Source organism: Balaenoptera physalus, assembly GCF_965194825.1.
Source record: "Balaenoptera physalus genome assembly, chromosome: X".
Lineage (NCBI taxonomy): Eukaryota > Metazoa > Chordata > Mammalia > Artiodactyla > Balaenopteridae > Balaenoptera > Balaenoptera physalus.
The window spans coordinates 31,774,323-31,801,886 of NC_138903.1; the positions used below are offsets into that span (position 1 = coordinate 31,774,323).

Here is a 27,564-nt window from a genome sequence, read left to right on the forward strand (position 1 = left end):
AGTCCTGGCCCTTAAGGCCATGCACATGCACATCACCAGCCTGCTGCCTGTAGCTGTACACATGTACACAGCTGGCCCCCGATGCCATGCATGCACCCACATATAGCCCCAGTAGCCAGGAACATGAACAGTGTCATCTCCAGTCCTCAAATCTGCAAGTGCACCTACAATCAGCCCTGGCCCCTGCTGCTGGCCTCCACTCTTGCCAACATGTGTACTTGCAGCTAGCCTCTAAAGCCAGATGCATGCATACCATTTGCTCTGGCCCCCAACACTGCCTGCCCCGGTCTACACTGCTGGACCTGGAGGTGCCACTGAGGATTCCAGCAGCCCTTGTAGCTACCATGGACCCCATAAAGTTCTTGCTTCCAAGGACTACAGAGTTACTAACGTCGTGAACCCCAGATAACTGAGCTGATGATACACCATACACCCCCTGGACCCAGAGACATCACATGCCCCACCCACGTCACCCTGGCCACTAGACCTGGTACCACAGTGTGCTTCAGTGTACCCTCCACCAGGTGACAGTCTTTACTTACCAAAGCCAGTCCATAAAGCCTAGAAGAGCTGACTGCTTCTTCAAATGCAAACACACTTACACAAGGCTACAGAATTGATGAAGAATCAGGGAAACATGACATGACCAAAGAACACAATAAATTTCTATTAACCAACAGCTAAGAAATGGAGATCTATAAACTCCTGACATTAAAAATAAAAATAATTAAAATAATTGTTTTTTTAAAAAATTTAATTAATTAATTATATTTTTTTATTTTTGGCTGTGTTGGGTCTTCGTTTCTGCGCGAGGGCTTTCTCTAGTTGCAGCGAGCGGGGGCCACTCCTCATCGCGGTGTGCGGGCCTCTCACTGTCGCGGCCTCTCTTGTTGCGGAGCACAAGCTCCAGATGCGCAGGTTCAGTAGTTGTGGCCCACGGGCCTAACCGCTCCGCGGCATGTGGGATCTTCCCAGACCAGGGCTCGAACCCGAGTCCCTTGCATTGGCAGGCAGATTCTCAACCACTGCGCCACCAGGGAAGCCCAAAATAATTGTTTTAAAAAAACCTCAGTGACCTATAAAAGAAAACAGATTAGAAATTTAACAAAATCAGGAGGACAATACAAGCACAAAATGAGAAGTTCAACAAAGAGGTAGATAACATTAAAAAGAACCAAGGAAAATTTTGGAGCTGAAGAATACAATGACTGTAATAAAAAATGCAATAGAGGGTTTCAGTAGCAAATTTGATCAGGCAGAAGGAAGAATCAGTGAACTTGAAGATGTCATTTGAAATTATCCAGTCCGAGGAGAAAAAAGAGAAAAGAATGAAAAGGAATGCAGAAAGCCTACAGGAGTCATGAGACATCATCAGGAGAGCTAATATTTGCATTTTGAGAGTTCTGGAAGGAGAAGAAAGAGAGAAAGGGGCAGAAAGATTATTTAAAGAAATAATGGCTGAAAATTTCCCATATCTGAGGAGAGATATGTACATCTAGGTACATGACTCAAAGGTTCCCAATCAGATTCAATCCAAAGAACACTTCACTGAGACAAATTATAGTCAAACTGTCCAAAATCAAAGACAGAGCTTTGAAAGCAACAAGGGAAAGAAGTTCATCATATACAAGGAAATCCCCACAAGGCTACAAGCAGATTTCTCAGCAGAAACTGCAAGCCAGGAAAGAGTGTGATGATGCTATATTCAAAGTGCTGAAACAGAAAGACTGCCAACCAAGAATACTTTACCTGGCAAAGTTGTTCTTCAAAATGAAGGTAAGATAAACACTTTCTCTGATGAACAAAAGCTAAAGAACTTCTTTGCCACTAGGCCTGCCTTACAAGAAATGCTGAAAGGAGTTCTTCAAGCTGGAATGAAAGAATGCTAATTAGTAACATGAAAACATATGAAAGTATAAAACTCACTGGTAAAGGTAAATATATATTCAAATTCAAAAATACTCTAATATTGTATTATGTATGTCACTTATATATAATTCTAGTATAAAGGTTAAAAAACAAAAGTATTAAGAATAAGTATAGCTACAATAATTTGCAAATGAATACACAATATAAAAAGATGTGGATTGTGACATCGAAACATAAAATGTTTGGGGAGGAGTAAAAGTGTAGAGCTTTTCTGTATGTAATCAAAGTCAAGTTGTTATCAGTTTAAAATAGACTCTTAACTATAAGAGGTTTTATGTAAACCTCATGGTAACCACAAAACAAAACCTATAGAAGACAAAGAGAAAGAGAAATAATTAAAGCTGACTACTAAGCAAATTTATCAAATCACAAAGGAAGACAGCAAGAGAAGAAAGGAACAAAGGATCTACAAAACAGAAAACAGTTAACAAGATGGCAATAATACATCCTCATCTAGCAATAGTTCCTTTAAATGGAAATGGATTAAATTCTCCAATCAAAAGAGATAGAGTGGTTGAATACATTAAAAAAAAAAAACAAGACTCAACTATATTTTGCCTACAACACTCTCAGCAAAGATAGATTATCCAGACAGAAAACTAATAAGAGAACACTGGACTTGAACTACACTTTAGAACAAATGGACCTAACAGACATGTAGAAAACATGCATCCAACAGCAGCAGAATACACATTCTTCTCAAGCACACACAAAACATTATCGAGGATAATCATATGTTAGGGTACAAAACAAGTCTTAACAAATTTAGGAAGATTTAAATCATATCAAACATCTTTTCTGATAACAATGGTATGAAACCAGAAATCAATAACAGGAAGAATATGGGAAAATCACAAATATATGGAGATTAAACAATACACTCCTGAAAAACTAATGAGTCAAAGAATAAATCAATAGAGAAATCAAATGGAAACACAATATACCAAAACTTATGGAATGCAGCAAAAGCTGTTCTAAGAGGAAAAATTATAGTAATGAATGCATGCGTTAAGAAATTAGAAAGGGGCTTCCCTGGTGGCGCAGTGGTTGAGAATCTGCCTGCCAATGCAGGGAACATGGGTTCGAGCCCTGGTCTGGGAAGATCCCACATGCCGCGGAGCAACTAGGCCTGTGAGCCACAATTACTGAGCCTGCGCGTCTGGAGCCTGTGCTCCGCAACAAGAGAGGCCGCGATAATGAGAGGCCCACGCACCGTGGTGAAGAGTGGCCCCCACTGGCCGCAACTAGAGAAAGCCCTCACACAGAAACGAAGACCCAACACAGCCATAAATAATTAATTAATTAATTAATTAATTTTTAAAAAAATTTACAAAAAGAAATGAGAAAGATCTCAAATAAAAACCTAATGTTACACCTCAAGGAACTAGAAAAAGAACTAAGCCCAAGCTTAGCACAAAGGAGATACTCAAGATTAGAGCAGAAATAAATGAAATAGAAACTAGAAAGACAATAGAGAAGATCAATGAAACTAAGAGTTGGTTTTTTCAAAAGATAAGCAAAATTGACAAACTTTTAGCTAGACTAAAAGTCTAGCTAGTCTATCTGGATAGACTTTTTTTTAAAGAAGACATACAAATGGCCTGCAAGTACACGAAAAGGTGCTCACATCACTAATCATCCCGGAAATGCAAGTCAAAACCACAATGAGATATCACTTCACACCTGTACAAGTGCTGTTATGGATACGGAGAAAAGGGAACCATTTTTCATTGTTGGTGGGAATGTAAATTGGTATAGCCACGATGGAAAACAGTATGTACGTTCCCCAAAAAACTAAATATGGAACTACCATATGATCCAGCAATCCTACTCTAGGTATATATCCGAAGGAAATGAAATTACTCTCTCAAAGAGATGTCTGCACCCCCATGTTCATTGCAGCATTATTCACAATAGCCAAGACATAGAAACAACCTAAGTGTCCGTGGATGAATGAATGGATAATGTTATACACATACTGTTAGTGCAGGCCTATTACTTATACTCCTACCAGAGTATCTGAAAAATTTTGCTTTACTTTGCTAGAGTGAAAAATGTCCTGACCAATTGTTTGAATATCTTCTTCAAGTAGGGATTTAACAAGAAGCAAAGTACATCTTTGCCAAAAATTTCAACGAATAAATACTAGATTAGGGATGTTTGTAAAGTCTGTGTTGTATGTTTGCATCTTCCCCTGCCCTACTATAGTTTCCATTTCATGCATCCATAACTCCCTATCTTCTGGGAGAAGAAAACTGATAGAAAGTAATAGGTTAGGCATATATGTAGTGTTTAAAATCTTATAATAATTACACATATTATGCAGACAATAGGGCTATGGAAATTTTGCATAAAGTTAGGTCAGGCTTCCAAATTTTTTATGCTCTCATTTCTTAAAACTCTTTTCCTAATCAATGAGAGTATGCCTGCAGAGCCAACATTGGTTGCTCACAACTCATTAGCCAAAAAAGTATGTGTTTCCCCTACAGCTGTAGGAAATCCTTACCTTGTTCGGTGACAGTTGAAGCAATGCACTCCATTGTCCTGTCATCTTCGGTGTCTGTTGCAAAGTTCCTTAAGCTTATTCTGGTCAATTGCTGGGGGAAAAAATGTGTTACTGAGGCATTTTGGCCTGGAACTGGAGACATAACCCCAGGCAGAAACATGTTTGAAATATTGTTTTCTTTGTTCAGAAAAAAAATTAAATGCCAGTTCTAGAAACAAACTAAACTAAACCAGAAGAAAATTAAACAATGCTGCTCAGAAAGCAACTTGCAGTGTTTTGTGCCAGTGATCATTTGATTCGGCATTGTTTTCTGATTCCAACAGGGTCAGTCCTTTTGTGCTGCAGCTATCAAAGGCCACAGAAAACCCTTTATTTTCTTGTTTTTTAAGTGTAGCCTACTGACAGCTGTGACATGGAGCAGGGATATTTAAGCCACAATTTTGCACGGAGGTTTGGTTCCCTGCTCAGTTTCTTCCTACCTTCATGCAGTGACTGGTTTACTACAGTTTCCTTTTATTATTTTAAAAATCTCATGCTTTCTTTTGTTTATTAGCAACAGATCCCAATTTATATTGTGTACCCCGCAGGCCAGCAGTGCAGTGCAAACCGGTACAAAGGCCTGTAACTCATTCCACCTGTTACTGTGCTCATGTCCTGCATGGCCGTGTCTAGAGTCCTTTAGCAAAAACACAACTCATCTACACTGTCCACTAACACAAGTCAGCCAGCCTCTTCTCTCTGCTGCCGTATTAGCCCGAAGGGCAGGTGAATTCTAATTAAGTTGAAGACTCCTTCCCAGCATGAGCCTCTGAATCCTCAAGTCAATAAACTTGGGGCATGAAATAGATACTGTTGACCAAAAATCTGACCTGGAAGACGTGGCAAATATATTGATCCCAAGTACTTGAGTAAACAATTCTCACTGGTGTGTGGCTGTAAGACAGAATAAGTGTTAATTGTGAATTGTTTGCTAAAGTTTTCTATTGAAACAATAACATTGGAATTGGGGGGGCAGTGTCAGCTTACTATGCTATTCATTGATCTGCATAATGAATAACTATCAAATATAGGTAGTTTAAATGGCTTTTGGGTAGTTTAGTTCAATAGTTTGCTGAGTCGGCTTTCTTGAGGGATAGTACAGTGTTCTTATTTCGTCTTGAAATTATTCTTCTGGCTGTTTATGTTGATTAAATCAGGTATTACCTTTCCATATTGCTATCTCTTGCCCAATCCTAGATATACTTGAACTATTTCTCATCCCCTTGGCCCAAAGTGACCCACTGTTACATTTCAAGTGCAAACACTTTTATATGATTAGCATTTTGAATTGGACTTTGAATGGCTCTACCCTCTGCCCCTATGAAGAGCTGCAAGGCAGTGACAAACAAATTGTCTCTGAACATCAAGAGTCCTGAACACAGAATGCAGTCTGTGCAATTCTCAGTAAATGCAGAGTTAGAAAGCCCAAACTGCTTGACCTTAGAGCACATTCTGTGGCCTTGTGGCTCCAGCTAAATAGACAGTCCCTATTTCTAAAGCACAACCTAACAGTACCACCTAGAGTTACCTTTTCAGTCACTCAAGCATTGGACACTGATGTGTGGGCCAAATTCTGTTCTACTTTAGTAGGTGTCAGCACTAAAGAGACATTTGACACCCTTCCCCAGACCCCTGCAATCACAGCAGAGAATTTGGTTGTTGTCTCCATATTTAAGTAGAAAACCCATGGAGACCTACAAATCAGGGGTAGAAAAATGCATCGAGTGGAGCCTTCCTTCCTGCATTTTTACCTGAGTCAGGACACTGGAAGTGATTCAGGCAAAGAGCACACAGAGACAAAAACTTCAGGCAGGCTAATCCTCATTCAGAATATTCCCTGGATTTCATAGTTGCACTGTTTGCTATCAGTCCAGCGGTATGGCTTAACTCAAACCTTATTCTATTTAAAAACATGAAGTTTTAACAATTATGAGTCAAACTAAGAGTCATTAGCTTAAAATGGACCCAAAGAGATTGATAAGTAAACTATATAAAAATGGATTTATGGCCTCAAGTTCTTATGGTTGTAGCTCTTTAGGGATTTCTCTTCAATTCAGTTAGTAGCACCAAAGCCCTTTTTTGAGTACAAGCCAGACACCATCCTTGTCACTTCCTTACTAGTTGACAAGTTCCCTTTAACCATAATGTCTGTGCTTGTGACATTTCCCAATGATTTCCGATTAAAGCCGCCTGACACCTGTGTGTTTGCTTTAACTATTGGGTGTCTTTAGAACTGCGCTGCATTTGCTCTCAGCCTGGTTGATGGCCCACTTCTAATGCAAAGCGAGGTCGCTGGCTGTCTGCAAACCATGAATATAAAGGTGGAGGAGGTGGGTTGAAGAAGCTAAGAAGAGAGAGATGAAGTAGCTTTCAGGAAAAGAAAAGCTGGGATCCTGCTTCCCAGAAGTCTTGTGTCGATTAATGCTGGCCCTGAGTTTCTGGAAGCCAATTTACAGCATATGATCAAGTGTGATTTCTCCCGATTACCTCAGAAGTAATTAGGGAGTACCTCCCCACCCAAGACCTCTACCTAATTAAAGAAGTATCTGGTAAGGAGGTAGTTGCATATGTTCAAGTCATATTATGTCAGGAGGACATTTGAGCTGATGAAAACTGACATTTACTATAAAGTAAAAATGCATTGCATTGAAACCAGGAGTCATGAGAAACCCAGAGCTGCGAGTTTGGGAACCTATTTTAATTGATGAGACACAGCGGCTGTGCCTCGTGAAGCAAATGAGAGCATGAAGCAGGAGGAAAGTAAATATGCAGAGGTCAGACCATCACCGCGGAGGCAGAGCTGCAGACACCACGTTTGGTGCAGGTCCCCTGACTGCCGTCTCCAGCTTTTCTCTTCTCTCTTCCCTCGGGATTTATGAAGCAGGATTTAGGGGAGAAGCTTCTATCACTTGCTCTCTCTCACTCTTGCTCTTTGCTCCGTTTTACCTTTGCTGTGCCATTTCTATTTATTAGAGAATTACCACCAAGTGCTCCTAGTGACAATGGTTTTTGGACAGCAGAGAGGCCCAGAGAAAGAAGCCATTTTGCAGTTGATTCCCGGGAACGTGCTTCACGTAACTGTGTTTGCCTTCCAATAACTACAAAGAGTAGCTGTTACAATTACAGCAATAACTGCTGCTCACTCTATGCCAAGCATTGTCCTGCGTCCTTCACATGAATTCATTCATCTGATCCTTACAAAAGTCCTCTGAAGTAGGTGCTCTTTTTATCTCCATATTAATAGTTAGGAAACAGGGCCTAAGAGTGACGGAATAACTTGTTCTAAATCAGCCAGTTTGTAAATTGAAGTCAAGATTCAAACGTGGGGGCTTCCCTGGTGGCACAGTGGTTGAGAATCTGCCTGCCAATGCAGGGGACACGGGTTCGAGCCCTGGTCTGGGAGGATCCCACATGCCGCAGAGCAACTAGGCCCGTGAGCCACAACTACTGAGCCTGCACGTCTGGAGCCTGTGCTCCGCAACAAGAGAGGCCACGACAGTGAGAGGCCCGCGCACCACGATGAAGAGTGGCCCCCGCTTGCCACAACTAGAGAAAGCCCTCGCATAGAAACGAAGACCCAACACAGCAAAACTAATAATAATAATAATAATAAAGTAAGTAAATAAATAAAGTCAGGAGCTCTTTAAAAAAAAAAAAGATTCAAACGTGGCCCACCTGACTCTAGAGTCTAAGCTCTAAGCACCTGCATTTTTGCTGCTCTTTCCTCAGAGTTCGAGTGTTCACATTCACACACACACACACACCACAGAGGAGAGGATTCTAAAGGGGTCATGGAGGGCTTTCAATGATACCCAAGTACATTTTTCAGTTACTCCCACCATATGTCAGAAAGAAATCCCACTTTATATCAATGGCCTAGGTTTCCTGAAATTCATTTTTCACTGTTTGACAGAAAGAAAAAAGGGTAAATAGATGATTACTACATGTATTTGACATTTGTTCCTTTTTTCCATCTTTATTGAGGTATAACTGATATATAACATTGTGTAAGTTTAGAGCACAAGAATGTGATGATTTGATACGCTTGTATATTGCAAAATAATTACCACGATAAGATTAGTTAACACATCCATCAACTCACATAATTTCCATTTTTGCTGTTGTGACAGCAATTAAGACCTACACTCTTATCAACCTTCAACTATGCAATACAGTATTATTAACTATAGTCACCATGCTGTACATTACATTCCCAGGATTTGTTCATTTTGTAACAGTAAATTTGTACCCTTTGATATCATTTCCCACACACCCCAGCCACCAGCCAATCTACTCTCTGTTACTGTGAGTTTGGCTTTTTAAAATTCCACGTATAAGTGGGTCATACACTATTTTTCATTCTCTGATTTATTTCACTTAGAATAATGCCTTCAAGGTTCATCCATGTTGTCACAAATGGCAGGATTTCCTTCTTTTTTATGACTGAATAATATTCCATTTTATATTTATATACATACAGCTGACCCTTGAACAGCATGGGTTTGAACTGTGCAGGTCCACTTATACTTGGAGTTTTTTCACTGTATACATACTATAAGACTATACAATCCATGGTTGGTTGAATCTGCAGAAGTAGAATCGAGTATATGGAGGGCCAACTGTAAACTTATACTTGGATTATCAACTGTGCGAGGGGTCAGCACCCCATCCCTGTGTTGTTCAAGAATCACCCCCCTCTAGATATACATGTATAGATAGATAGATATAGATATAGTGTATATACACACAATTTATAATATATATCAAATTTTCTTTATCCATTTATCTGTTGGTGGACACTTTGATAGTTTTTATGTCTTGGCTATTGTGAATAATGCAGTGAACATGGGGTTACAGATATCCTTTCAAGACAGTGATCTTACTTCTTTCAGGTATATGTCCAGAAGTGGGATTGCTGGATCATATGCTACTGCTATCTTTAATATTTCGAAGAACCTTCATACTATTTCCATATTTGTTATACCAACTTATATTCCTACCAACAGTGCACAAGGGTTCCCTTTTCTCCACATCTTCACCAACACTTATCTCTTGTCTTTTTTATAATAGCCATTCTAACAGGTATAAGGTGATATCTCACTGTGGTTTTGATTTGAATTTCTCTGATGATTAGCAATATTGAGCACCTTTTCATGTACCTACTGGCCATCTGAACGTTTTCTTAGGAAAAATGTCTAGTGAGCCTCTCTGCCCATTTTTTTAATCAGATTATTATTATTTTCTTTGTTATTAATTGTATGAGCTCCTTAGATATTTTGGATATTAACCTATTATTGGATATATGATTTGCACATATTTTCTCCCATTCTATAGGTTACCTTTTCATTTTGTTGATATTTTCTTTTGCTGTGCAAAAGCTTTTCAGTTTGATATAGCCCCACTTGCTAATTTTTGCTTTCGTTACTTGTGCTTTTGGTGTCAAATCCAAAAAATCATTTCCAAGTCCAGTGTTAAAGAGCTTTTCCCTTATGCTTTCTTCAGGAACTTTATGTTTTAAGTCTAAGTTCTTAATTCAGTTCAATTTTTGTGAGTGGTGCAAGATAGAGGTCCAATTTCATTCATTTGCATGTGGATATCTCATTTTCTCAGCACCATTTATTGAATATACTGTCTTTTCCTCAATGAGCATTCTTGGTTCCCTTGTCAAATATTAGTTGATCATATGTACGTCAGTTTATTTCTGTGCTCTTGATTCTGGTCCATTAGTCTATGAGTCTGTTTTTATGTCAGTACCATTTTGCTTTGATTACCATAGATTTGTAATATAGTTTGAAATTGGGATGTATGATTCCTCCAGCTTTGTTCTTTCTAAAGAAACCTTTGGCTATTTGGGGTCTTTTGTGGATCCACACCAATTTGGGGATTGCTTTTTCTATTTCTGTGAAAAAATGCCATTGGAATTTTGATAGGGATTGCATTGAATCTGTAGATGGCTTAGAATAGAATGGATAACTAATCCAATCCATGAACCTGGGAGGTATTTCCGTTTATTTGTGTCTTCTTCAACTTCTTTCATTAATATTTTATAGTTTTCAGTATATATGTGTGTGTGTGTGTGTGTGTGTGTACACATATACATTTTTTTTATCTCCTTGGTTAAATTTATTTCTAAGTATTTTATTGTGTTTGATGCTATTGTGAATGGGATTATTTCTTTGTTTCTTTTCAGATATTTCATTGTTAGTGTATAGAAATGCAACAGATTTTTGTATGTTGATTTTGGATCCTGAGATAAACTGTATTTGTTTATTAATTCTTACAGTTTTTTCAGGGAGTCTTTAGGATTTCCTATGTGTAAGATCATGTCATCTGCAAACAGACAATTTTACTTCTTTATTTCCACTTTACATGCTTTGTATTATTATTATTTTTTTACATAATTGTTCTGGCTAGGACTTCCAGTACTATGTTGAATAGGAATGATGATAGTGGGCACACTTGTCTTCTTCCTGATCTTAGAGGAAAGACTTTCAGTCTTTCACTGTTGAGTATGATTTGGCTGTAGGTTTGTCACACATGGATGGCCTTTATTGTGTTGTGGTACGTTCCTTCTATATCCAAGTTGTTGGGGATTTTTTTTTATCGTGAAACGGTGTTATATTTTTTTCAAATGCTTTTTCTGCCTGTTGAGATGATCATATGATTTTATCTTTCATTCTGTTAATGTGGTATGTCACATTTATTGATCTGTGTGTTTTGAACCATCCAGGCATCCCAGGGATAAATCCTACTTCATCATGGTGTATGATCCTTTTATATTCTGTTAAATTCAGTTTGCCAATATTTTGTTGAGAATTTTTACATCTATATTTATTAAGGATATTTGTCAGTAGTTTTCTTGTACTGCCTTTATCTGACTTTGGTATCGAGGTAAAGCTGGCCTCGTAAAATGTGTTTGGGATTGTTCCATCCTCTTACTTTTTTTTTTTTTTTCTGAAGAGTTTGAGAAGAATTGGCATTAATTCTTCTTTAAAAATTTGGTAGAATTCACTCATGAAGCCATCTGGTTCTTGGATTTTCTTTGTTGGGAGGTTGTTTACTACTGATTAAGTCTCTTTACTCATTATTGATCTGTTCATATTTTCTATTTCTTAATCATTCAGCCTTGATAGGTTGTATATTTCTACAAATTTATCCATTTCTTCTGAGTTATCAAATTTATTGGCATATAATTGTTCATGGAAATCTCTTATGATCCTTTGTATTTCTGTGATATCAGTTGTAATGTCTACTCTTTTATTTCTAATTTTATTTATTTTGAGTCCTCTTTTTTTCTTGGTAAGTCTAGCTAAAATGTTGTCATTTTGTTTATCTTTTCAAAAAACCAAATTTTAGTTTTGTTGAAATTTTCTGTTTTTTTCTTATTTCATATTTCATTTATTTCTGTTCTTATTATTATCTCCTTCCCTCTGCTAACTTTGAGCTTACTTTGTTGTTCTTTTTCTAGTTCCTTCAGGTATAAACTTAGGTTGTTAATTCAATTTGTTTCTTTTTTTTTAATGTATACTATAAGCTTATCACTATAACTTCTTTCCTAGAACTGCTTTTGCTGTATCCTATAAGTCTAGGTGTTTTGTATTTCTGTTTTCATATGTTTCAAAATATTTTTTTAATTTCCCTTTTGATTTCTTCTTTGACCCATTGGTTGTTCAGGGGCATGTTTTTTAATTCCCACATATTTGTGAATTTTTCCAGTTTTCTTCCGGTTATTGATTTCTAGTTTCATACCATTGTGGTCAGAAAAGATACTTGGTATGATTTCAATCTTTTATCTTATTTTATTATTTTTTAAAATTTATTTATTTTATTTATTTCTTTTTGGCTGTGTTGGGTCTTCGTTGCTGTGTGAGGGCTTTCTCTAGTTGCGGCAAGTGGGGGCTACTCTTTGCTGCGGTGCGTGGGCTTCCCATTGTGGTGGCTTCTCTTGTTGCAGAGCACGGGCTCTAGGTGCCTGTGCAGGTTTCAGTACTTGTGGCACGTGGGCTCAGGAGTTGTGGCCCGTGGGCTCTAGAGCATAGGATCAGTAGTTGTGGTGCATGGGCTTAGTTGCTCCACGGCATGTGGGATCTTCCCGGACCAGGGCCCGAACCCGTGTCCCCTGCACTGGCAGGCGGATTCTTAATCACTGTGCCACCAGGGAAGCCCTGATTTCAATCTTTTAAAAGATTAAATTAAATTTCTTAGGACTTGTTTTGTGGCCTAAAATATGATCTATTCTGATGACTGTTCCATGTACACTTGAGAAGAATATGTATTCTGCTGCTGTTAGATGGAATGTTCTATATACGTCTGTTATGTCCCTTTGGTCTAAATTATAGTTCAAGTCTGATGTTTCCTTATTGTTTTTCTATCTAGATGATCTATCCTTTGTTGAAAGTGGAGTACTGAAGTACCCTATTATTGTATTGTTGTCTATTTCTCCCTTCAGATCTGTTGTATTTGCTTCATATATTTAGGAGCTCCGATGTAGGGTACACATATATTTATGATTGTTATATCCTCTTCATATGTCTCCTTTATCATTAGATCTTGACCTTTATCTCCTGTTGTTTTTGACTTAAATTCTGTTTTTTCTGATATAAGTATAGCTATCCTTGTTCTCTTTTGGTTTCCACATGTGTGGAATATCTTTTTCCATGCCTTCACTTTTAGCTTATGTGTGTCTTAAGGCTAAAGTGAGTCTCTGTAGGCAGCATATAGTTGGGTCTTGTTTTTTTATCCATTCAGGCACTATGTTTTTTGATTGAAGAATTTAATCTGTTTACATATAGAATACTCATTGATAAGTAAGGATTTTCTAATGGAATTTTATTAATCTTTTTTCTGTCTGTCTCGTAGATCCTTTGTTCTTTTCATCCCCTTTTGCTGTCTTCCTTTGTGAATTGATGATTTTACATAGTGGTATGCTTTGATTCTCTTTTCTTGTAGCTCTCTGAACACCTTTAAAATAATTCTTTTTAGTTCTCTGTCAGGCAATTTGTGGATCTCCATTTCTTTGAGGTCAATTTACTGGAAGTTTTTGTATTCCTTTGGTGGTGTCATACTTCCCTGATTCTTTATGATCCCTGTAGCCTTACATAGGTGTCTGTGCATTTGAAGAAGCAGTGAACTCTTCTAGACTTTATAGACTGACTTCTATAAGGAAAGACCTTCCCCTGTGTGTTGGGCATGCTGGAGGATTCTGTGGCCCTGAATCCAGTGGTATGGAGCTCCAAGTGTGGGGGCCTATGGCAGCTCCAGGCCCTGGAAGACGTGTTGTATTGTCCATTGAGGCCTCTTGGCTCCATGTTATTGACAACTGCATGATCCTTAGAGCTGCAGGAGACCTGCAGTGGCTGAAAATGCTGTTGGGGCCCTCAGTGATACCTCCAGGTCCAGTGGCTAGGGACTAGGGCAAGTGGTCCTTGTGGCTAGAGCCAGTGGTATGTATTGGGTTGGCCAAAAAGTTCATTCGGGTTTTCTATAACATCTTACAGAAAAACCTGAATGAACTTTTTGGCCAACCCAATATATGTTAGCCACACGGGCTGGCTGCTGGTACCTGTGTAGTAGCAGGGGCCAGATGTAGACACATGAGTGGCAAGCACCAAGGGCCAATGCCAACCAAGGGCACATGAGTAGCTTCAGGGGCCCTGGCTATTGGCATGCATTCCTGTGGCTACAGAGGTTAGGCATGGGTGTGTAGCAGTGCAGGCCAGTGACGGGAGTAAGCGCCAGATATGGGCCCACAAGCAGCTCTGTGGGCCTTGGCTGCTGGAGTGTCCAGGTGCAGCTATGGGGCAGCCACAGGTGCACACACAGTGGTGGTGATTGGCCACAGGGGCTTAAGCACCTGTACAGCCACAGAGGCTGGGGCTGTCTGCTGATGTGTATCTGGGGCTCTTGCAGGGCAGTACGGAGGGAACAGGGGAAGAACACAGGTGGTGGGCATCTTTGATTGTGAAGATATGTGGAGAGAAAATCTCAGTGGTGGCTTCTGCAGGGGGTCTGCAGCAACTTTGCTGGCCATTGGTTTCCTCAGTGATGAAAGCTGGAGGAGTCTGCAGTATCCCCAGGGGCTTCTGAGGTCCTCTGCAGAGCAGGGAACTGTGGTCCCTCCCGCTGTGTGGCTGATACTGGTGGCCCTACACTTCTTCTTCCTTGTTCCTAGCCACATCTAGATGTCTCAGCTTGTTTGTCTCTGGTTGGAGTGAAACCAAAGTGGGTTCTTCATGCAGTGCCCTGAAAGGCTGGGGAAGTTGGTTGTTCACTCCACTGTCCTTTTCCCAGTGAGAGGAACTCTCAGGCTGGGAAGTTCCATCTTGGCAATGAAAAATACCATCCTGGTGGATGGGATGATGCAGGCAAAATGAAACTACAGTTGACCCTTGAACAACACAGGTTTGAACTGCATGAGTTCACTTATACATGGATTTTTTTTTCAATAGTAAATACTACAGTACTACATGATCCATCTGCAGTTGTTGAATCTGCAGATATGGTGGAACTGCAGATATAGAGGAACCATGGATATGGAGGGCTAACTATAAGCTGAAGCCTTGCTCCTCCCGGGAAGAAAGTCCTCCAGCTGGGAGCCGGGGTGAGAGGGAGCCCTGCAGCAGTCTGGAGTGGAATCTGTACCTCACTGAACTCAGAGGGTCTAGGAAAGGAGAAGACTTGGTTCAAATATTTCAATCTTACCTTTCTTATGGGAACTATTAGTGATTTTCTTGAATAGATGTTTCTTCATTTGCTGTTTGCCCTTAGAACCATTTCACCATTTGGGTATTTTTTTATTATAGTTGTCACCAGTTTCACTGGGGAGTGAGTCTGTGGACGTGCCTCATGCTGGAAGTCAATCTTATCCCACTCTTTCTTAAACTTTTATAACACTATGTTCTTTTCCATCATTGCATTTATGACACTATTTATCGTTGTTTGAGTGGTAAGCAACATTTGATGAATGTTGTTGCGGAAACAAGACAACAGATTTAATTTTTAAGAAAGAATTGTGGTTTGGTAAAAACTGCATACAATTTAGTGATTACCACCCATTAGCTGGGTTACCTTCATACCTTGGTTTCTTAATGCATCAAAATTTCAGATTGTCTTTTATACGTGATACAACCCAAGACACTCTCCAAGAATTGCCTGTTGGTCAGAGGGGAGGAGGAACCTGTGGATAGTCAGGGAGAAGGGAGGAGAGTTGTGCTACTTTTCAGGGAAGGGCAAGGTAGATCATTGAATCTTACAGTCAATCTTATAGGTGGTCCTTGGCTATAAAAGCCATTGTGGGAGTGTGCTTTCAGCTCTTGGTGGGGATCTTGTGGAAAGTAAGACTGTGTACTCATGATATAAAATTAGGTATGATTTACAAGGAATTGCATTGCAACACGGGGGTGGGGGAGGTGCTCAGAAGCCAGTGTCTGGGTGGCCACAACACACCAAATTCTTAATGTATCCAATTATAGTAAATTACTGTAAAACCAAAGAGCCCATCTGTCTTGTACATTTGGGCTGCTGTAACATAACATCACAGACTGGGTGGCTTATAAGCAACAGACATTTATTTCTCAGAGTTCTGGTGGCTGGGAAGTCCAGGATCATGGTGCCGGCAGATCTGGTGTTTGGTGAGGGCATCCTGCTTCCCAGATGGTGCCTTGTCACTATGTCCTCATGTGGTGCAAGAGGCAAGGGATCTCCCTGGGCCTCTTTTATAAGGCCACAGATCCCATCCATGAGGGCTCTGCCCTCGTGACCTAATCACCTCCTAAAGGCCCCACCTCCTAATACCATCACCTTGGGCTGAGGAATATTCAGACCATAGCACCATCCAAGAATTGCCTTGTGGTCAGCAGTGAAGTGCAGGAATCATCAGGTCTTCGGGTAGCACAGGGAATCCCTCAGGGAGACCCAGCAGGGCAGTGGTGCATCAGCAGGTCGAAGCTGGTAGCGTGCCGAACAGAGTGACAGCATCTGCTCAGTACAGCCCTGAGTATCTTGGTTTCCACTGAGGCGCGCTTTTTTCCCATAGCCCCTGGCAGAAAGCACAGTCTTTCAGAGAGGGGCTATTTTCTTCAGCAGTGTTTGTTAAGAAGCCTGGCTGTGCCTCTCCTGGACAGCCCCTGTGGCCACCTCTCAGGGATGCTGTGGCTTAATTGTTCTGAGACAGAGGAATTGTTAACATTCAAATATTCATGGATTCCAAGACGGGACTAAACTAATGCCAGCCAGTTAACAAAGTACCCCAGGAGATAGGGATGGGGGCTCATGGTCTCAGAAATTGAAGGGGGTTCCTGAGGGATGTTATTAGAAACATTAGAACTGGATTAGAACGTACTCTCAAAACCAGCCCAGAACGCTCACTGCACTGAAGGTGCCGGGTGGCACCGCGGTGACACTTAGGCCTCCTCCGCCGGGTTTCTCCGCCACAGGGATGAGGCGGGGCCCCTGCTCTCACTGCGTTCACACGCCCTGTCCACCTACACCCCTGCACTGACCGTGTGCGGCTGCTCCTCCGTGCGCTGTTCACATCCCTTCCCCCCACACGCCAGCCCACTCTGCTTGGGAGATGCTCCTTCTCCCGTGTTTCACTTCATCCGCCCGGTCCTTCAGCTGTGCTGACGATGCTGTACTCCCCCTCTTTGTCCATTCACACCACTGCACTGCTGGTGCGAGGTCCTCTTTCCCTGTCCACATTCCCAGCCCGGGAGCACCGGTTCATCGACACCGTTAAGTTCCTCCCCTTCCTACTCTTCTCCTCCTCTTCCCTGTTACACAACGGCGCTACGCGTCGGGACGCGGTCTTTGCCCCACTCACATTCCGCGCCCAGATACCTCGCTGCACGATGGGTAGGACTGCCCTTTTGGTCTTTTCTCTTCTGTCCAGTCGCTCCACTGCACAGGCATTTTGGTGCTCCTTTTCTTTGTCCTGTTCACATCCTTTGTCCCCTTATCTCTTGGCTGATGGAGTATGGCTCGTGCTATAATCTGTGATCACATCGTCTGGCCAGTTCCACCACCGCATGAATGTGTGGGGTTCCTCTCTTCCCCATCCACATGCCCTGGCCGGTTATACCACTGCCACAATAAGCGGGGCTCTTCATCCTTGTTCTCCTCACATCACCTACCCAGCTACACCAGTGCACTGGTGAATGAGAGTTTTGCCCACATTTTGCTCTTCTTTGCTCCCTCCATGTCCTTTGTCCAGTCACACTAAGGCACTGATGGTGCAGGGCTCCTCTTTTCATGTCATTTAATTGCCTGTCTAGTTGTACCACATCACCACTGATGTGGGACTCCTCATGTTTGCCCTGTTCACAGTGGGAAGGTAGGGCTGGTATGGTTGAAGTTTAAAAAACTTATACTTTTATATCTGTTATAACATAAAAAACACTGTAGTATTGGTATAATTATAATATAATCTGGGGGAAAGTGCTTCCCTGGTAGAAATCCACATTAGTGATAAATTCCACTATTTGTCTAGCAGTGTTTCTCCATGCAAGGGCAGAAATGTTATAGAATCTACATCAGGGGCAGCAGCAGATTTTTATCCTTCTTGATAAAGATCATAGGGTTTTTTTTATTCAATTAAAATACTTTCTTTTTTTCACAATATTTAGTTTTGTTCATATTTTACTCTCCTTCATTTCCGACTAATTTCTTTCCAAATTGTACTTTTTTATAACAATTATTTCTTCATCTCCTCTTTGGGCATCTCAGACATACATATCACAAATTCCTTGTCAGGCTCTTCCATCAATTACTTTAATTGGAAATTGCATCATATTCTGAGTTTTTTATTTATATTTAGCATTTGGATTTTATTGTATAACTTTGAATTTTGCTTTTCAGACGTATTTTTGAATGGGATTTTTTTTGTTAGTTTGTCTTGTTTTTTTCTTGTTTTCTATCTTGTTGTTTTCTTCCTCTTGCCCTGTGGTAGGCAGAATTTCTATGAATGGCCCTTATAGTGAGTGGGCTTTATGGTGACTCCAAAATATATATGCTCATATCCTAATTCCTGAAACCTGTGAATGTTACTTTATGTGGCAAAATGTATGATTAAGTTAAGGATATTGAAAAGAGGAGCTTATCCTGGATTATCTGCATGAGTCCTAAATACATTCACATGCAATCTTATTTGTAAGGAAAAGGCAGATGGATTTTGGACAGACACATGCAATAGAGAAGGCAGTGTAAAGGTGAGGAGACAGAGAGGTACCCAGAATGCCAAGGAATCCCAATAGCCTCCAAAAGCTAGAAGAGGCACGGAATAGATTTTCTTTTTGAGCCTCCAGAGAGAGTGCCCTGCTGACACCTTGACTTTAGACTTCTGGCCTCCAGAACTGTGAGACAGTAAATTTTTATTGTTTTAAACCACTCAGCTTGTGGGAATTTGTTATAGCAGCTACAGGAAACTAATACAGCTCCAGAATTTCCGACCATATATCCTGGAACCTGTGCATGTGATGAGATAGCACTTCTGTGTTTGTGTTATGTTATTTGGCAAAGTTGACCTTTAAAAGGGAGATTTTCCAGGTCGGCCTAATCTAATCACCTGAGCTCTGTCTCTAGAGGGTGGCTGAAGAGAAAGGCAAGAGAATAATTCAGAGCGATTTGAAGCATGAGAAAGATCTGACACACTATTCCTAGACTTAACAAGGGAAGGTGCCATGAGTCAAGTAATGCAGGTGGCTTCTGGAATCTGAAAATAACCCGCAGCTAACAAATAGGTATTGTTTTACACTGCTAAGTTTATGGTAATTTGTTAGGCAACAGTAGAAAGTAAACATGCCCCCTGACTGTGTAGCTTCTTGTTCTATTTAGAGATTTTACAGTTCCTTCTGCCTGGTCCACAGAGCCCTAGGGAACCTTCCCTCTATCACCCTTTCCAGAACAAGATTGGACATGATCATCTTCGGTTTCCAGCCCCACTGTAATCTTGGTATTGCAAACCCATCTCTCAGCCAGCTGGAAACTTCATGCAGTTCATCAGCACAGCAATAACTCCCCAACAATGCTTTTGGTCTCCTTTTACAAGTGGAGGGAATACTCCTCAGCCTCTGAATTCAAGCATGGGATTTGAAAAATACTCCCATTCCCCAAAATACTAGTGTGATTTACCACCTAGAAACTGAATTGTTTTGCTCTTCCCTTTATGATCCTTTTTTTCTTTTTTTCCCCTGCCCCCATGGGATTTCCTTCTAGTTGTGGGTGAGGTTATGCAAGGAGACAAAGGGTAAATAAACAGGTAAATAGATAATGATGCATATGATTAAAATAAAAGAGGGCTATGTGCTGGAGCAAGCCTGGGGGCTTCTCAGAGGAGGTGACATTTGGAGCTAAGATGGAAATGTTGAGAAAAGGCCAACCAGGCAGAAGGCGAGGGGAAAAGCATACCTGGCACTCGCGGGAGAGGAAAGCACATGTGTAAAGGCCCTGAGGCAAGAACTGGTTTGATATATTTGAGTCACAGGCCTGTGTTTCAGAAGCCAACGTGGAAAATAGTGTGAGATGGGTGTGGTCTTCCCTTTATGGTCCTTGATGATTTTTATCTTGTTACTTTTGGCCTGACTATACCACTGTTTTCTATTTTAAGCATTATCATTTACTATCTCCTTGGAGTGGAGACATAATGTCAAAGTGTGAACTCACTGTACCATCTTGATGAGAAATCAAGGACTTTTATAAAGGATAAGAAACTCATGTATACCCTCATGGCCAGGTCCAGAGTGTATTATCTGTTTCTTGAGGAATTAAACACAGAATTTGGGCTTGAAACGGGGTCTCTCTAAGGCTATATATAATAGCATATAACATATATAAAATTTTGGGAACATGCAGACACAGGTATGTATATATGTGTGAGTTTACACATATGTATATCATTTGAAATGACTGCAATAATAGTATGAACTCGAATGGAGTGGTCCTGATCTGTGAATAACTCATGGCATCCAAGGCAAGTACAGTAGTCCTTGTAAAAGTTCTGGAAAAGGAGTGTCTTGCTATGGGTATTGCTAGTTGGTATCCTATACAAACATCTTTAGAATGAAGAGGAACAAAATATTTTCAAGAGAGAAGTTCATTTATATTCCAGCTATTATCAGTTCATTTCCCAAGACATCTTAATAACAACATTCATCACTGTAATAACAATTTCATTTAATATATGCCCTTGAGTCTTCTATGTTGCAGCATATAATAATGATAACTAAGGGGCCCTGTTCACTAAGAAACAACAGAAACCAAAACATGGCACAAAATCAAGTAGAATTGATGATAGTTGGTTTCTTCCTAGACAAATGAAGTTTAAAAGCTTTTTTATTTGTTTAATATCATATTTAAGTTGTATTTCTATCTATTTACTATTTTTTAACATTGGTAAAAGAAGACTATGCACAGATCAGGGAGACTGAGGATCTAGGGATGACTGAATGGTCTCTTGATGGGAGGAAATTTGTAGGGAGCTCTTTGGCATCCTATTAACTAAATGCCATGGCTGATGAAATTCATGGTTAAAATAGGGAAAACCAGGACTTCTGAGACCAGTCAGGATGCCTCTTACTGTGAAGCAAAGTCTGGGCCTTGGAGGCACGGGTTCTGTACCCACTTACCTCTTATCCAGGTGCCCTGATGTAGAGCACAGCCTTCACACTGACAGGCAGCATCCCTGCCAAAAAGAAGAGGGTAAAATCAGTCACACACATATCTGGAGGAAAAGCATTTCAGATAAAAGGAACAGTCAGTGCCAAATCTCTGATGCAGGAACTCACCTGGGGTGTCTGAAGAGGACACCAAAGTAAGCAGAGAGGAGATAGTGGGAAATTGAGAAATGAGGTTATAAAGGGACCAGATTATATAGGGCCTTGTTAAACATTTTAAATGTCTGAGCTTTTACTCTCAGAGAAATGTGGAAGCATTGGCAGATTTTATGCAGAGAAGTGACATGCTCCAGTGGACTTTAAGAGGATCATTCTGGCTGCTGTGTTAAGACCAGACTGTAGGGCAGCAAGAGTGGAATCAGTGGGGAAACTGGGGGAGGCTACCATAGTAATCTGGGAGAGCAACAGCAGTGACTGAATGGTAATTGTGTTGGAAGTATGTTTGTGACGTAAATTGTGGTGATGGTTTCACAAGTGTATATTTATTTACCCAAATTCATTAAGTTGTGTACATTAAATATGCACAACTTTTGTATGTCAGTTATACCTCAATGAAGTGGTTTTTTAAAAAAGAATTAATCGGATTCTGCATATATTTTGAAAGTAGAACTACTGGATTTCCTGACAGATTGGGAATAGGTGTAAGAGAAAGAGAGGATTGGAGAATAACATCAAGGAATTTGGTCTGAGCAACTGGAAGGATAGAGCTGGCATTAACTGAGACTGGAAAGAGCAGGTGTATGGGAAAGATTAGGAGTTCAATTTCAGACATGTCATTTTAAAAATGTCTGTTAGATATCTACACAGGAATCATCAAGTAGGCAGTTGAACATTGTGCGTCTGAAGTTCAGGGGAAATGCCCATACTGGAGATATGATTAAGGATTCATTATAATGTAGATGGTGTTCAGAACTCCAACTTGAAATTATATCAGCAAGGGGAGGAATGAAGAGATGAGAAGAGGTGTGAGGACTGATCCTTAGGGTACTCCAATGTTAAAAACGTAAGGGAGAAGAGGAGCAAGCAGCAAGGGGGATTGAGAAGTGATGGCCTGGGAGAATGAAAACCTCAGGACTGTGATGTCCCAAAAGCAAATGCAGAAGGTATTTTCATGAGACGGAAGAGATCAGCTGTAATCAAAATATGCTGACATTTCAAATAAGATTAAGACTAACTGGGACTTCCCTGGTGGCGCAGTGGTTGGGAATCTGCCTGCCAATGCAGGGGGACACGGGTTCGAGCCCTGGTCCGGGAGGATCCCACATGCCGCGGAGCAACTAAGCCCGTGTGCCACAACTACCGAGCCTGTGCTCTAGAGCCCACAAGCCACAACTACTGAGCCCGTGAGCCACAACTACTGAGCCCACATGCCACAACTACTGAGGCCCATGCTCCTAGAGCCTGTGCTCCGCAACAAGAGAGTCCACCGCAATGAGAAGCCTGCGCACCACAATGAAGAGTGGCCCCCACTCGCCGCAACTAGAGAAAGCCCACACACAGCAACAAAGACCTAACACAGCCAAAAATAAATAAATAATTTTTTTAAATAAATAAATAAATAAAACTAAACTTTCTAAAAAAAAAAAAGACTAACTGTTAGCCATTGGATATAGCAATATGGCAAGCAATAGTGACTGGTGGGGTTGTTCTGATTTGTTAGTTTGTTGATTGGTTCATTTACATAGACTAGAAAAATCATGCATGAATGACAATGAGACAGTGGGTGTTTGGGCTTAGCTGAAACTACCCGTTTAGAAGTTGGCTGTGTTTTTAGAAAATCCAGACATTCAACAATGTACTCTGAAGGTGACAATATATTCAGTAGTCCCATAAATGGTCTGCATTTTCTATCTCATGTGTTAAATAAAATGCATGAAAGTAAACTCAGCCATGACAAGTTATGCATTATATTGGGCTGGCCCAAAAGTTCATTCGGGTTTTTCATACCATCTTATGGAAAACCCGAACGAACTTTTTGGCCAGCCCAATATTACTAGAAGACTGACAAAAGAGCCACTTAAGAGTATTTTAATCTAAATTTTGTTGAAGTCTTTCCTTTTTTGCCTTTATCAATAAAAAGTTGGAAGCAACCCAAATTCATGAACAGATGAATGAATACACAGAATGTGTTGTGTGTGTATATATATATATATACAGTCAAGTATTATTCCGTCATAAAATGAAGTTCTGACACATGCTACAGCATGGATGAACCTTGAAAACATTAAGCTAAGTGAAATAATCCAGACACAAAATGACAAATATTGAATGATTTTACTTACATGAAATATCCAGAATAGGCAAATTCAAAGAGACAGAAAGTAGATTAGAGGTTACAAGGGCTGGGGAGAAGGGGGAGTAGGCAGTTATTGCTTAATGGTTACAGAGTTTCTGTTTGGGGTGATGAAATAGATTTGGAAATAGATAGTTACAGCAGTGGTAGTTGCACAAGATGATGAATGTACTTAATGCCACTGAATTGTACACTTAAAATTATCTATTAAAGTCCAGAAGTGCATTAGTCGTTTTTTGAAAAAGTGGCTCAAAACACATTCTAACAGGTGATCAAGTTTAAGAATCAATCAACTTTCATACATGAAAAACTCCACTTAGCAAATATCCCTCAAAATCACCTTCCATCACGGTGAAAGGACCTCCCAGGATGTGAGCCAGAGATGTGAATCAGCTTCCTAAAGCTTATCCGAGGACTGCCCATGACTCTTCAGTTCATCTTCCAACTTCAAGTGCACAGTTTCATCATAGGGGTCACCTTGGCACTTTAAGTCCTTACATTCATCCTTGATGCTTTATGTAAAGTGATTCAGTGAAGGCATGTGATATATTCTGGGAACTACCTATCTTGTAGTTTTTCATATCACTATCTCGTCTTTTTCTTAAAAAGTATCCTGGCTATTGTGGATAAACAGGGTTTTTTTTTAATAGCCTAGAGGAAATAACAGTAGAAGTGTCAACCCATGATAAACTCAATGTTATTAAAAGCCCACCAGGAAAAGTGATTTCCTGGTTGTATAAAAGAGTATTCTATCTCTCATAATTGATCACTTTTAACACTGAATCTATTTATGTAGAAGCACCACAAACTTCACTGTGCATCACTCTTATTGCGGATATCATTAATCATGTAATGAGACAACTTGGAGTTCAACCTGTAGAACAGTTTGGCCCTGAGGCTGAGGACCAAGTCAGTCTTCCATTTGATGCAAGCAGAAAGTCTGTAGGGACCACAGAGTAAATGCCAGTTTGATTGGTTCCATGATATAATACATTTTCCCTTAAAAAAACCTTGCTTCATAAAGAATCAACCTTTTAAATTCAACAATGTCCAGTCTTTTCACAATTTTTTTTTTCAAACATATGTAATTTATGGGTTTCAGTCCAAATAGTTATTCCAAAATCAGTGTGTCAGGAAAAAAAAAATAAGCACTAGCATAAAAACAAATGCTTCATGTATTTGTTTCATCCTGAATAATATCATTGATAATAATGGGCATAACAACTTTATGAGCCATTTTGTGGCCTTACAATTGGGAAATTAAATGAAAAACAAATGTGCATTCCTTGGGACTCAGTTTATCTGATGCATCTAATTACACTTTCAGAGTGTACTATTCACTACATAAAGGTTGAATACAATGTATGTAATTTTCATAACTGGCTATTGGAAATAATTTGCTAGAAATTAATCATGTAGAAAACTAAATGTGTAATTCTTACTTGAGGGAATAGAAGTATCTAAATATTTTTAAGATACTATGGACCATGACATAGACCATGAAATATATTATTGGTAAAATGAGCAATGATCATAATGAGAAGGGTTGGATTCTTGATCCCTTTTTAAAGAAACTATGAGAACTAAAGTAGCATCCTCCATAAAAGCACCTCCTGCTGGTTCCTTATGTGTTGTGGGATAAGAAGTGTATTACTCACTTGAGCCAAGTCTAGCTCCAAGTTAGGAAAAAATAAATTGAGTGAGTAGATGCATGTGAGAGTGGGCATAAAGTCTTTTACTTTTGCTGGTTCTAATCAGGAAAAAACCTGCAAATTATGAGATAATTCTTCTTATAATATCTACCTCTTTCCCAAATGCAAGGCTGCATCAGATAATATTGCCCTGGTGCTTCTCCATTTGCATTAGAAAATTGGAGAGGTGGAATGACACAGAGGATCTTCTTATTTCTTTTCTGAAAAGACTGCACAAACAGTGCAATTTAGAACTAGAATGTGTGTGACTGCAATTTGGCTTGTTTGTTTAAAATATTACCCCCTTACCCTATAAGCCTTCATTAGGGTTTTGAAATAACTTAACAACTGGGAAAAGACTTACAGGAAGTAGAAACACTTAAGTAAGATAGATCTATCATCCTTTCATTTTTGGTGAAGACCTCCTTGTGTATAAAACTCAAAATGTGTCTAGGTTTTTCATGGCCACATAATATCACAACAAAGGACTCCTCAATACCATAAAAGAATATTTGAAGCCTTTATTGTTCTTCTTTCATTTGTTTTATTGGGTTTATTTTCTTTTTAGGTAGGGGATTGGCATCACTAAGTATATCTAGATTTTCCAGGGTAAATAAGTATTTATTATGAACTTACAGGGAAACAAATTTCATCTCTTCTAAATAGTTATTATATCTACTGGGGAATTTCCCTGAACGTTGCTGTAACAGAAGGCTTTTAGCAAGAAGACATTTGTCTTTGAGGAAAATATTAGGAAAAATATTCTGTACTGCTATCTCTACTATATGCAAGTTTAAAGGTTGATCATAAGTATGAGATAAAATTTTCTTCAACTTCAGTAATATATAGTCTTCCTATTCATTATTTCAGATTATAAGTCATTATAATGCCAGATTTTAGTCCCCATACTAATAATGATGATAATAGTATTTAATATATGTCAGGCATTTTGCTAAACATTTTACATGTGTTCTACCAATTAGTACTTCCAGCCCCATTTCACATGTAAGTACCTTGGATTTTAAAAGGCTATGTACTTGGCCAAAATCACATTGGTAAGAAATAGCAGAGCAGATCCTTGCTCTTAACTATGGAGTTACGTGCTAGTCTGCAGTTCACTTAATTTCTGTGGGTCTCCATTTCTTCATCTGTAAAATAGACTGGACTGCCTTTTATTCTAAAATGTCACAATTCTGGGATTTGGGGAAGCCCTCCAAAATTATGCAGAACCAACAACATAGTTTGATTTACAGATGACTCTGATAAGAGAGTTGTCAGTTTGATTTACTGATAACTCTGGATTTTTGTCAGTATTTTTTGCAATACCTTTTATTCTAAGTGTCTCAAAGCCCTGTTACTTTTTTTGTTAAATTCCCATTAGAAAGTTTTGGTAAAGAATTCTGCTCTCCTGACTTTTCTTTATTTTCATTTTTTCTATCTTTAATGAATTGTCCCGGCCCAGTGAGGAAACAGGCTGCCTCAGCCAGCAGGGATTAATTAATTTATAAAGGAAGCTCAGGCTGAAGAAGTGGACTTTCTAGCTGTGTTCAGACGCCAAGCTTTCTCCTTTCAGCAGGTGCTCTACCTCCCAATTAAGAACTTAAATTCCCCATCCTATCCACAGCTCCTACATCTGATCTAAATATTCTTAACTCTGGTGGTGTGAGGAAATGGATTCAGACCTCACTTGATTAATTACTATAAAAAGGGTTCATAAGGATCACCAAAAACAAATGTAAACTCAAAGCAATAATCAGGAATAAGTAAGGATCAGAGAGGTTAGGATTAAGCACAGCTGATATTTTGTAATAACCTATAAGGGAAAAGAATCTGAAAAAGAATACATATATAAAACTGAGTCACTTTGCTGTACACCTGAAACTAACACAACGTTGTAAATCAACTATACTTCAATAAAAAGCAAAACAAAACAATAAAAAATAAATAAAAATTAAAAAATAAATTCAAGGAAAAAAAAGAATTAAGCAAGCCTGGGCAGCTAAGCTTCATTTAAACTCCCTTGTTGCAAAACAATTTTAAGATGTCAATTATGAATAAATTGATCATTTCATACAGCATTTTCTAACATTGCTTTGCTATATGTCTCTGTTTGCACAGATCCTGTCTCACTACTTGGAGTATAAACAGTTTAAGCAAAGGCAAAAGAGATCAGCCAGTATTGTTTATTGAACTACTATGTGTTACATACTTTGCCACTTATTCTAATTTAATTTTCCACACAATGTTGTGAAGACAGTAGTAGTGGACCATTTGCCAGGTGAGAAAACTATGGCTCACAGAAGTCACAGAAAAGCAGAACTTAGATTTGAACGTGGTCTTTTTACTACAAAGTCTATTATCTTTTCCACTGGGTCATGATATCTATTCCTATATATAACCCTTTTTGGTGTTTAGAAAGATCCTGAGCCTATAGCAAAT

General features: G+C 39.5%; 1 long non-coding RNA gene across 1 annotated transcript in view; it reads left to right on the forward strand.

The window, feature by feature from the left end:
• LOC309652666 overlaps positions 1–27,564 on the forward strand; it is an 857,026-nt gene that overhangs the window by 176,086 nt on the left and 653,376 nt on the right. The gene's annotated exons all lie outside the window — the stretch shown is intronic.